Source organism: Microtus ochrogaster, unplaced genomic scaffold (genome assembly GCF_000317375.1).
Source record: "Microtus ochrogaster isolate Prairie Vole_2 unplaced genomic scaffold, MicOch1.0 UNK5, whole genome shotgun sequence".
Taxonomy (NCBI): Eukaryota; Metazoa; Chordata; class Mammalia; order Rodentia; family Cricetidae; genus Microtus; species Microtus ochrogaster.
Window position 1 is genome coordinate 2,972,791 of NW_004949103.1, and position 10,238 is coordinate 2,983,028.

The 10,238-nt window shown below is 50.8% G+C and overlaps 1 protein-coding gene across 9 annotated transcripts in view; it reads left to right on the forward strand.

Annotated features, from left to right (window-relative positions):
- Positions 1–10,238, forward strand: part of Jakmip1 (janus kinase and microtubule interacting protein 1) — a 121,583-nt gene that overhangs the window by 32,183 nt on the left and 79,162 nt on the right. The gene's annotated exons all lie outside the window — the stretch shown is intronic.

Below are 10,238 nucleotides of genomic sequence, written 5' to 3' on the forward strand. Positions count from 1 at the left end.
TATGAAGGGCTTCTTAGGGGGCGGAGTTTTCCCAGGGAGAAGAGGGATTGGTTAGTTTTTCCCTGCTCGGGGATTGGTCAGTTTAGCTGGTCATGTGCAGAGATGGCTCTGACTTCATGGCCAAACTGTGTTTCTTTCACTGGCCCTTTTTAGCTTTTTTGACTCTAATCTTAGGACCAGGGCATATTTCTTCCATTGGTTCTGATTCTAGGGACAAAGTGTGTTTCTTTGACACTAGTTTCAGAGTCAGGGCACATGTCTTTAGTCCTGGGTTCAGGTATAAGGATGTTTCTTTCCCTCCCAGGTCTCAGATCCAAGGTGTGTTTCTTTTACTGACTCTGGGTTCAGAGTCTGGGTTCAGAGTCAGTGATTGGCTGGTCTTCTGCTCCAATTGTCCCTTTTACCCTATAGCGAGGGAATTCGGGTCTTTGCAGATGTGGAAACTGAGGCCAGTAGCAGCAGTACAACCTTCCATGCTAACCAGATGGTCCAGAAATGGATAGCCAAGTTCCTGGCTCCAAGCCAGGGATAGGCCCTTCATGCCTAAAGGTTTCTTGAACACAGAACCTGGCATTAGCCAGGAGCTTGCCATCACATTGCTCCTTAGCTGTCAAAGGCCACAGTTTGCCTGATGGTACTACTGGCTACTCTCCCTTGTCGTTATATTCTGAGTGTCCACTTAGACATCCTGGGGAAGTTTGTGGCTCAGAGTAGCACTGACAGACTGGACACCCGCTCTGAGGCCTGGGTCAGGAACAGCATCGCTTTACTCTGGAGGGCATTGTTGTGACCTGTGGGTGGTAACAAGTGTATCACCAGTGGAAGAGTTTCTAGTTGGCGATTGTGCAGCTGACCTTCAGTGTCTGCAGGGAACCAGTTCTACCAGGTGCTGAAATGCCACAATGCACCTGATGGAGCTGTGCTTGAGGAAACCCAGGGACATGCCCTGTGGGCCTTTAGCTGGCTCTTGGTTTTGTGTGATACTTGATGCGGTGGAAGTCAGTGCAAAGCGCTTGTTCAGACCCCGTTTTGTTCAACAAGCAACAAGGAAAAGTGTATGTGTCAGTACAGATGCAATTAAAAAGAATTCTCCTCTCTGGAGGAGAGGATGGACTGTTTTGTAATTTTTATGTCATCCTTCATCTTAAGATCAAAGTCACAGTGTTCAGGATGAGAAGTCACATGTCTGTGACTTAAAAGAGAGTCATAAAAATAGGCATTCTGCACAGAAATGCATCTTCATAGACGGGGGAAGCAGCTGTGGAGAAATGTGGGCATTTGGGGCCTCCAGATGTAGGGATGGGAAGTTCATTTACTGTTCTAGAAAATTCTTTGTAGCGTTTGAAGTTTATTGAAATAAGTTTTTAAAATGTGTCCCTGGGAGCAGAAATATCCTGGAGACGTGGTTGCCGTGTCCCCCATCCATCCCCACAGTTTTTTCTGCATGTCTCAATCACGTAGAGGGTTTGAAGCACTATCGCCTACATTCCTTCCTGGACCTCTCCTTAGGAGTCAGCACTGACACGAAAGCAGGACCTTCAGCCTTTCACTCCTGCCATAGAGACCGCACAGCGCTGTTTCCAGAATGTCGGTGTTGGGACTCTTCTCTCAGATTTTGATTTTCTCCTACATTTTCCTTCAGTGTTTTTGGTAACACACGTTTATTGACCATTTCCTCTGGGTCCGGGGAGGACTTAGAACAGAGCAGCAATGTCACCTTTGCTGACATCATAACAAATGAAATAGCTATCCATGTTGGGGGCTTCCCCCATGGGGGAAACTGTGGTCACCCCGTGGACTGAGTCTTGTCCCCAACACCTGCCACCCAGCACAGATTCTCTAAGGAAGTCAGCCCTAGGCAGCCAAGGGTCTGCCCAGAAAAGCAATGGCTGTCTGCTATCTGGAGGGTCAGAGTCCCCTTTCCTGGACCACTGTACTGAGGGGACGTGTGAATAGCTTGCTCCTTTACGTGCTGGAGAGAGTAAAGGATTCTAGCCAGCATGCCAGTGCAGATGACAGTCTGGATGGGGCCAGTTGTGGGGCTGTGAATAAAAGAACAGGCTGCCTTTCCTTCATCCCCAGGCCTGTCCCTGTCTGTGGGAGGCCAGTGCTGGGTAGGACTTTCCCAGCCTTGAGAGACATGTGCAGATGTGCAGATTCATCTCAAAGGGGATGAGGTTGGATTTCTTCTTATTGTCATTTGCCCCCTTGTGACCCTGTGAACTTCCTAGGAGACTAGGTGAAGATTTGCCTCTTCTGGGGAGTCCAGGCCCCAAACTCCATGTAATTATTGTGAACTGCCTTACCTGGTGGCTCTCAAGTGCTGGGAGCGGCAGCTGTCCTCACTCCCTCTGCACGGTGGAGCTGGGGATCTGGGGGGCAAGTGGAGGGTTTGGAGGTGATCTGGGTGAGATAGCCACTGGAGCAGAGCCTTTCAGGAGGGTGGCTTTCTCTTCCAGCCTCTGAGCCCTGCAGACAGAAGGACAGAAAGTTACTTTGGGAAGCATGGCCTTGGCCATCCTGGGACTCCTATGCCCTGACACTGGTCATTTGTGTGGACTGGGCTGGCAGGATGCAAGGGATGCATGGGCCAAGGGTGGCCTCTCTCCTCCCCAGAGTTCAAAACAGGTCATATCTGACATGATGGAAAGGAGCCCATGTCAGGGCCGGAGCAACCTAGGCTTATATGTGGGCCCGCTCTGTGCTCTTTCTTGGTCCATCCTTTCTTATGGGAGATGCTGTTTTCTTCAGCTGGGGTGTGTTAGTTATATACATATACATCATCAGGTCAGTGCCAAGAGACAGGTTACTGCCTCTAGAGGGAAATGAAAGGTTGGCAGAATGTTCAGCTGAGGAATGGCTTTCCAGCCAGTGGATTTCACAGTGGCCTTCCATCTTGCACCTCACCCCCATAAGTGAGAGCAAAGGGCATGGGGCTTTCCAACCTTGAGGTTGTAGAGAGCAAAGACAGCAGTGTTTTAGGGGGCTTGCCTTTGCGAGATAGGACTGGGAATTCCCCCTGGCATCTGTGTGCTTGTGTTTGTGTGTGAGTCTCTGTCCACAGAGGAGTGATTATGGTTCTTTTGGGAGCCCTAGGATAGCGATGCAGTGCCCCCTTTTCTGTTTTTGCTTATTAATGATAATTCCCATGCTGTTCAGTTATTGAATGTCTGCATCACTTTGCAAGAACATTCCAGGAAAGCATCACCACTTAGTAGAGACACAGATGAAGTCACATAGTGACTTTCTAAACTCAGGGCTTGTGACACAGTCATCAGACAAGCTCTGACTCCTGGATCTGTCCAAGGGATACAGTTGGAGCTCGGGTGACTCCAGCATCTTGAGAGAAGTCTGGACCTGCCCTCGAGGCCTCTTGGTTGGGCGAGTCTGCACAATTTAGTATGTGAGGGTTTTCTCTTCTTTTCCTGGTCTTCCACACAAAAGAATCCTGGCAGGGTAGAAATGGCTGTGTCACAGCAGGCTCTGCAGAAGCTCACCATCCTCCTGCCTCCGCCTCCTACATGCTGGGATGACCTAAATGGTGGCAGATTTCTAAAAATGTCTTATTGTGTGTGTGGAGGGGGAGGTACATGTACCATGACTTGTGGGTAGAGGTCAGAGGACAGCTTTGTGGGATGAGTTTTCTCCTTCCACATTTACGTGGTTCCAGGGATGAAATCAGGTCTTCAGACTTGCCAGGTAAACAACTTTACCTGCTTTCCTGTCTCCTGGGCCCTGGTGGTGCTGTTTGGCTGTGGTGATGACTGAAGTGTCTGGTGCTGGTGCTGGTGCTGGTAATGTTGCCAGTTCCGGTGCTGGTGCTGGTGATGCTGCCGGTGATGGTGCTGGTGCTGGTGATGCTGCCTGTGCTGGTGCTGGTGCTGATGATGCTGCCGGTGCTGATGCTGATGATGCTGCCGGTGCTGGTGCTGATGATGCTGCCGGTGCTGGTGCTGGTTCTGGTGATGCTGCCAGTGATGGTGATGGTGCTGGTGCTGGTGATGCTACCAGTGATTGTGCTGGTGATTGTGCTGGTGCTGGTGATGGTGCTGGTGATTGTGCTGGTGATGGTGATGGTAATGCTGCCCATACTGGTGCTGGTGCTGGTGATGCTGCCGGTGATGGTGCTGGTGCTGGTGATGCTGCCGGTGATTGTGCTGGTGCTGGTAATGGTGCTGGTGATTGTGCTGGTGCTGGTGATGGTGCTGGTGCTGGTGATGCTGCTGGTGACGGTGCTGCTGATGGTGATGGTGATGCTGCCTGTGCTGGTGCTGCTGATGGTGCTGGTGATGGTGATGCTGCCGGTGCTGGTACTGGTGATGAGAATGGAGGTAAAGAGGCAGAGTGAAGACTGCGCTCTCCCAGCCTGCTGTGACATCCCACCCATGGTGGCACAAGTCCTGGTGAGATTGCCAGTCACAGTCTCCCCACTTACTGGTAAGGGACCTGCAGGGCACCCCCTTTCTACCGTTATCCTGTGGGACACTGTGACCTCTGTAGACATAGTAAATCTCCCTTGAGCTTGTTTTTCATCTAGGAGGTGGAGAAAGTAAAGGGCAGTCATGCGCCATTTAACCTGCTCAGAGAGATGATGCCCTTAGGCAAGAACAGCACAGGAGGATTCCGCAGAGGAGGTAGCTGCAGCATCACCTGGACGCAGGATCGCAGGGACCACTGTGCATGCCCATCTGTCATCTGTCACACCATCATTATTGAGTACATGACCATGTTTGCCCCTGGGGAGCTGTTGGTTGGCAAGAACAGCCTGTGGGTCTACAGCTCAGCACGGTCCTGGGTAGGCCTCCTGTGGCTGGAGCGTTGAGGGAGACAGAGCTGCCCTCTTGTGCTGTGTTCGAGGTGGTTAGTCTGGAGAAGGAATTGCTGCTTTCTGGCCTTTCCATCGAGGCCTGGAAGTCAGTCTGCCTGGCTGAATTGCTCTGCTGTTTACCTCGCCAACTGTGGCTCTCAGCAGCCTCGCAGCACTGCCTCCTGCTATACCCTGAACCCCACTGCTGTCCTTTGCACATCTGCCTCTCTACCCTCTCCCCAGGCGGTGACTCTCAACCTCTGTTTGTGTCTCCAGATGGTTAGGTGACCATGAGCTTGGCCAGCTCTAGGCTGGTTAAGTTGTCCAGGACAGGAGCTCTGGTTTGCTTGCACCTGACAATTTAAAAGTCTCTCTCTCTCTCTCTCTCTCTCTCTCTCTCTCTCTCTCTCTCTCTCTCTCACACACACACACACACGGTTCTATGGTGCTATAAAAATTGCCATAAATGAGAATTACATTTCCTCATGTTCCTAGAGACCAGAAGTCAAGGTCAGAGTATGGGAGGGCTGCTCACTTAGAGGGTTTGGGGAAGACCCTTCTTTCTTCATCCAGTGTCCAGGAGTGGTAGCAGCTCTCTGGTTCCTGAGCTTGTGGGTGCCCTACTCCACTCTCTGCTTCCTTGTGCCTGACTCTGGGTTTCTTCTTGGAAGGACGGTAGCCACTGTGGATTTGGGCCCCAAACCAGCATACCTCACCTTAACCAGTGGCAGCTCTGTGGTCTTGTCTCCTCATGAGGTCATATTCCAACTGGAAGGACATGAATTTTTGGGGAAACCCTGTTGAGTCCAGTTTATATGTACCTCTTTATTATGAGACAGTAACATTATTGAGTGTTCATCCAAGCTTGGTGCCATTGGCCTGAAATTCCCTTTTGACTTTGACCTCCAAAGACACTGAGAAGATGTTGAGCCATGACCTCTTGACCTTTGTATGCCTGCTTATCTCCTCCCTTAGGAACCCTAGGTTCTCTTTCTGTGCCTATGTTTTTTTCTCTTTGAAATGAAAATTATCCACAGGAAGAAAGTGACTGCACTCTGTCTGTTGCCCCTGCAGCACAGCAGCCCTTGGGGCTCTCCATCACTCACGTGCCTGTGGGGATGCTTTTGGGTGGTGCTTTAGAGAAAGGTGAGTCTCACTGCCCAGGGTCAGAGACCATGAAGGCAGCTGAGGCTGGTGTGTACAAGACTCTTGGGAAGGTGGCTAAGCTGGAACTCCAGCCCCCAATGCCTGGCTCTTGCTTGCTTTGGTGACCTGTGCCCTTGTCTCCAAAGAAGGTAAGGACAGCGAGGGATCATGGGGTGTAGGCACTCCGTCTCAGAGAACATTTGGCTCTTATTGCTGTGGAACTAATGGCAGATTATGGAGTTGTGGTCATTGGCCAAGAGTGTGGCTCACCAGATGGTCATAGCAGGACCAACAGGTACTGCAAGTCACAGTTGATGTGGAAATGTGGCTCCCCAAAGCCAGGCATTGGAGAATAGACCCAGGGTGGAGCTCAGAAGGACTTTGGCCTTCAAGGAAGAAGAGGGTGCAGAGCTCCTAGAAGCTGCTACAGTTGGAAGCTGCAGAGGAAGGCAGAGGAGAGACTTGTGTTTGCATCAGCTATGCGAGGCTCATTTCAGCAGCTGCTCCCTGCATCACCGTGACGAGCTGGGCCGGAGTTGGAAGCTCACAGGTAGTGTCTGATTTGTAAGTGTAAATGTTAGAAGGGAATACACAGCTGACTGTTAGCTGTGCAGGCATTGGGATCACAGCAGCTTCGTCTGAATTCTGAGTTCTGTTAGCTCGTTACATCACAGATGCTGTCAATGGGCAGGCACCAATATGAAGGGGCGATGCTGCCAGGAACGTGGTGACATTGCATTGCATAATCGTCACACAGGGAAAGATGGCATGGTGGAGCCACACAGGACATGCCCATGTTTGCTTGCTGCAGATCTCTTCTGAGATCAGGTGTGCTAGTTAGCATTTGTCAGCTCGACATATACTTAGTCATATTTGGGAAGAGACAACCTCCAAGGAGAAATTGCCTCTATCAGATTGCCCCGTGGGAACTTTTTCTTAATTAACAATGAGTGTGGGAGGACCCAGCTCACCATGGCTGGTGCCATCCATGGGCAGGGAGTCCTGGGTTATATAAGAAATCAGGCTGAGCAAGCTATGGAGAACAAGTGTTCCTCCATGGCCTCTGCTTCAGTTCCTGGCTCCAGGTTCCTACCTCGTCTTCTCTTCATGATGAACTGTAATTGGGACATGGAAGCCAAATAAACCCTTCTCCCCCAAGTTGCTTTTGGTCATGGTATTTACCATAGCAATAAAAACCAAACTAGAAACAACAGGCTTTCTGCCTGCCTGGCCTTATGCTGGGCATGTGGTATGTCAGCACATCCTGTCAAACAGTTGTGGGTCCACCAGGCATGGAGTTCTTCAGCACCGGTGTGCCAAGCACCGGAGACCTTGTCACTGTGCAGCTCACAGAGCAGACCCGACATGGCGGTCAACATCCGCTTCCCTGTAACATCCTATGATGCCACCGTGCAGAGAAACCGGTGTGCAGCAATGTAGGTTGTGAGGTTGGAGTGTGGCTCAGAGGTGGAGCACTTGCTTAGCACCCACAAAGCCTGGTTTAGCCCCTAGCAGAGCAGTTCTTGACCTGTGGCTTGCAATCCTTTGCAAGTTGAACAACCTTTATGGGGGGGGGGGGATTGTCGCCAAGATCATTAGAAAACATGGGTATTTTTTCATTATGATTCAGAACAGGAGTAAAACTTACAGTTACGAAATAGCAACAAAAATAATATTATGGTTGGTGGTCACCACAGCATGAGGAACTGTGTTAAAGGATTCCAGCATTAGGAAGGTTGAAAGTCATTGCTGAAACATCACAGAAAATTGATTCCCTGCGCTATAGACATAGCAACAAAACAGAAATTTAGGCAACCAAACCCTGCTTCCAAATGTGCCCATTTTTTTCCTCTGGGGTGGGACCTGAGAGAGTTAACTTTAATTCTAAACTGGACATAGTCTAGAATCACCTAGGAAGCGATTATGTTAATGAGCATGTTAATGAGTGATTGCCTGGTCAGGTAGTCTGTAGGCATGTTTACGGGAGATTGCCTTGATTATGTTAAGTGAAGTGAGACAAGCGGTCGTCCACAGTGAGTGGCACCATTCCCTAGGCAGAGGATTCTGAGCTGTGTAAGAGTGTGAGCTGAGCTGAGCACAGCTCACACCCATTGTCTGCAGTTGACTGGCTGTGACCATCTGCTTCCATCTCCTGCCCCTTGACTTCTCCATGATGGACTGTAACCTGTGACTGTGACTGTGAGCCAAATACACCTTTCTCCCCCGAGATACTTTTATCAGAGTGTTGTTTGTTTGTTTCATCACAGCAGCAGGAGCGGAAACTAAGGCAGACCCAGCAGGTCATTGTGATAAGCACACCAGGGACTGGGGAGATAGGATGATAGTTCAGAATCTGAGAAACAGAGCTCCAGTCCCACAGCCTCACGTTCTCCAGGCGTTCCCCCAGTGTGGTCAGTTAGTGGCTGGCACACCTGAGCTGGTTTGCTTTCTCTTCAGGGATGGCTGTGTCTCCTCTTTGTGGACTGGGGTCGCTGTGGAGGGACACTCTGGACAGGAGTGGCTACCTATCTGTGTGCCTCTTGATATCAGAGAATCAGACGTCATTGCTTCTGATATAGTGTCAGCCTGCCTCCCTAACACGGTCACCAGATACCTTCCCGGTCACACGCTGGCCAGGTGTGTATTGACAACTGACTTACTTCTTGCCGCCTGAGGCGGACTGCAAATTCCTTTATGCACTAGACAAGAGAGGAAGGCTGTTTAGAACCTGGCTCTGGCCCAGCTGCTCCTCTCTTCTCTCCTGCCTGTGTGTCCTGTGCCAGCTGGTTTTGTGGAGCTGTGCGAGGTGGGGGTTAAGTGGGGCCTTTGAAGAATGAATAGGAACCCTTCCCATGGAGCAGGAAGAAGGACCCAGTGCACGCAAAGGCACGGCTGCAGGTACAGGGCAGGGTCCAAGGTTCATTCTGACTGGAGCGAGGCCTTGGCAGTAGGGTGGAGAATAAGGAAATTGATGCTAGACTGATAGGGTCCAGGAGGCGGGCTGCAGAGTTGGGTGTGACTCCCGGTGTGTGGTGTGCAGCCGAGCAAGTGTACTAGAGGCCTTGGGAGGCTCATCCAGTTCCTGAGACTCTACCTTATTCCCACTTTCTAGGCGGAAACGTACCCTTCCCCCAGCCCATTTTCAGACCGCAGACATCTGACAGACTCCTTGCCTAATTGCTCAGGGCACAGAAGGCTTCCTTTTAGCTATTTGGCTTGCGAAGTGAGGACTTGGAAGGGGATCCGTCTGTTGCCTCTGTAGGAAGCCCCCCCTCCCCTCTGAATGCAGACTGACACCCTAGTGGGTTTCCACGGAGTAGTTCTGATATGAAGTGGCTGAATTATTAACATAATGCAGCAAGCTAAGATGCAGGCAGATTAACCACTCTGCACGGCTATGCATTTGTTGGTCATCTCTGCGGGCACCACCTCCTGCTTCACTCTGTCCCTCCTGCTCCCAGAGCCCAAGCCCGAAAGCAGATGCTTCAACTTCCCCAGAGCACATGTCTGCTCCTTCACACCCGGGCAGCAGGGCTGTGGGACCAGACACAGTTTGGGTGGGCTACCAAGATGGGCCTGGCACTCTGTGGCTGCATATCATATGCTGTGTACAAGCCCCGGGGCTAGACTTGGTGCGTGCAAGTATGGATTGCAGACTTGGAGAGCTGGCACTCGGAACACCGCTACCCCGGGTGCTTTCTAGTGAGATTGACTGCTTCAGTTGGTCCGAGAAATCTTAGGGCTCAAGAGACTAGCTGTTTCATCTCAATACATAGTGTGTACTAGGAAGAATGTACCTGGCCTGTGAGCTCATGAAATGGTGCAAAAGGTGCGCAGAAATGTTTTAGGGTTGCCCAGGTATCTGTCTGCCGACAGACTCTGAGCCGTACACTAACACTGAGTGACATTTTAGGAAGATTGATTTTTAAAAGTAACCTAGGGACTGGTGAGGCAGCGCAGTCAGTGAAGCTTTTGGATGCAAGCGTAGGGACCTGAGTTTGGATTCCCAAAACTCACATAAAGAGCCAGGCACGCCGATGCGCCTGCTATCCCAAAGCCAAGGAGGCAGAAATGGGAGGATCCCTGGGGCTCCTGGCCAGCCAGTCTAGTCAATCAGTGAACTCCATCTTCAGGGAGATCCAGGTTCAAAGAAACAGAATGGAGAGTGATAGAAGACACCACTGACCTCTGGCCTCCATATGCACACATGTGTATCTGTGCACCCACACAAACACGTACACATATGGAAGACACTGATGACCTCCGGCCTCCATATGCACACATG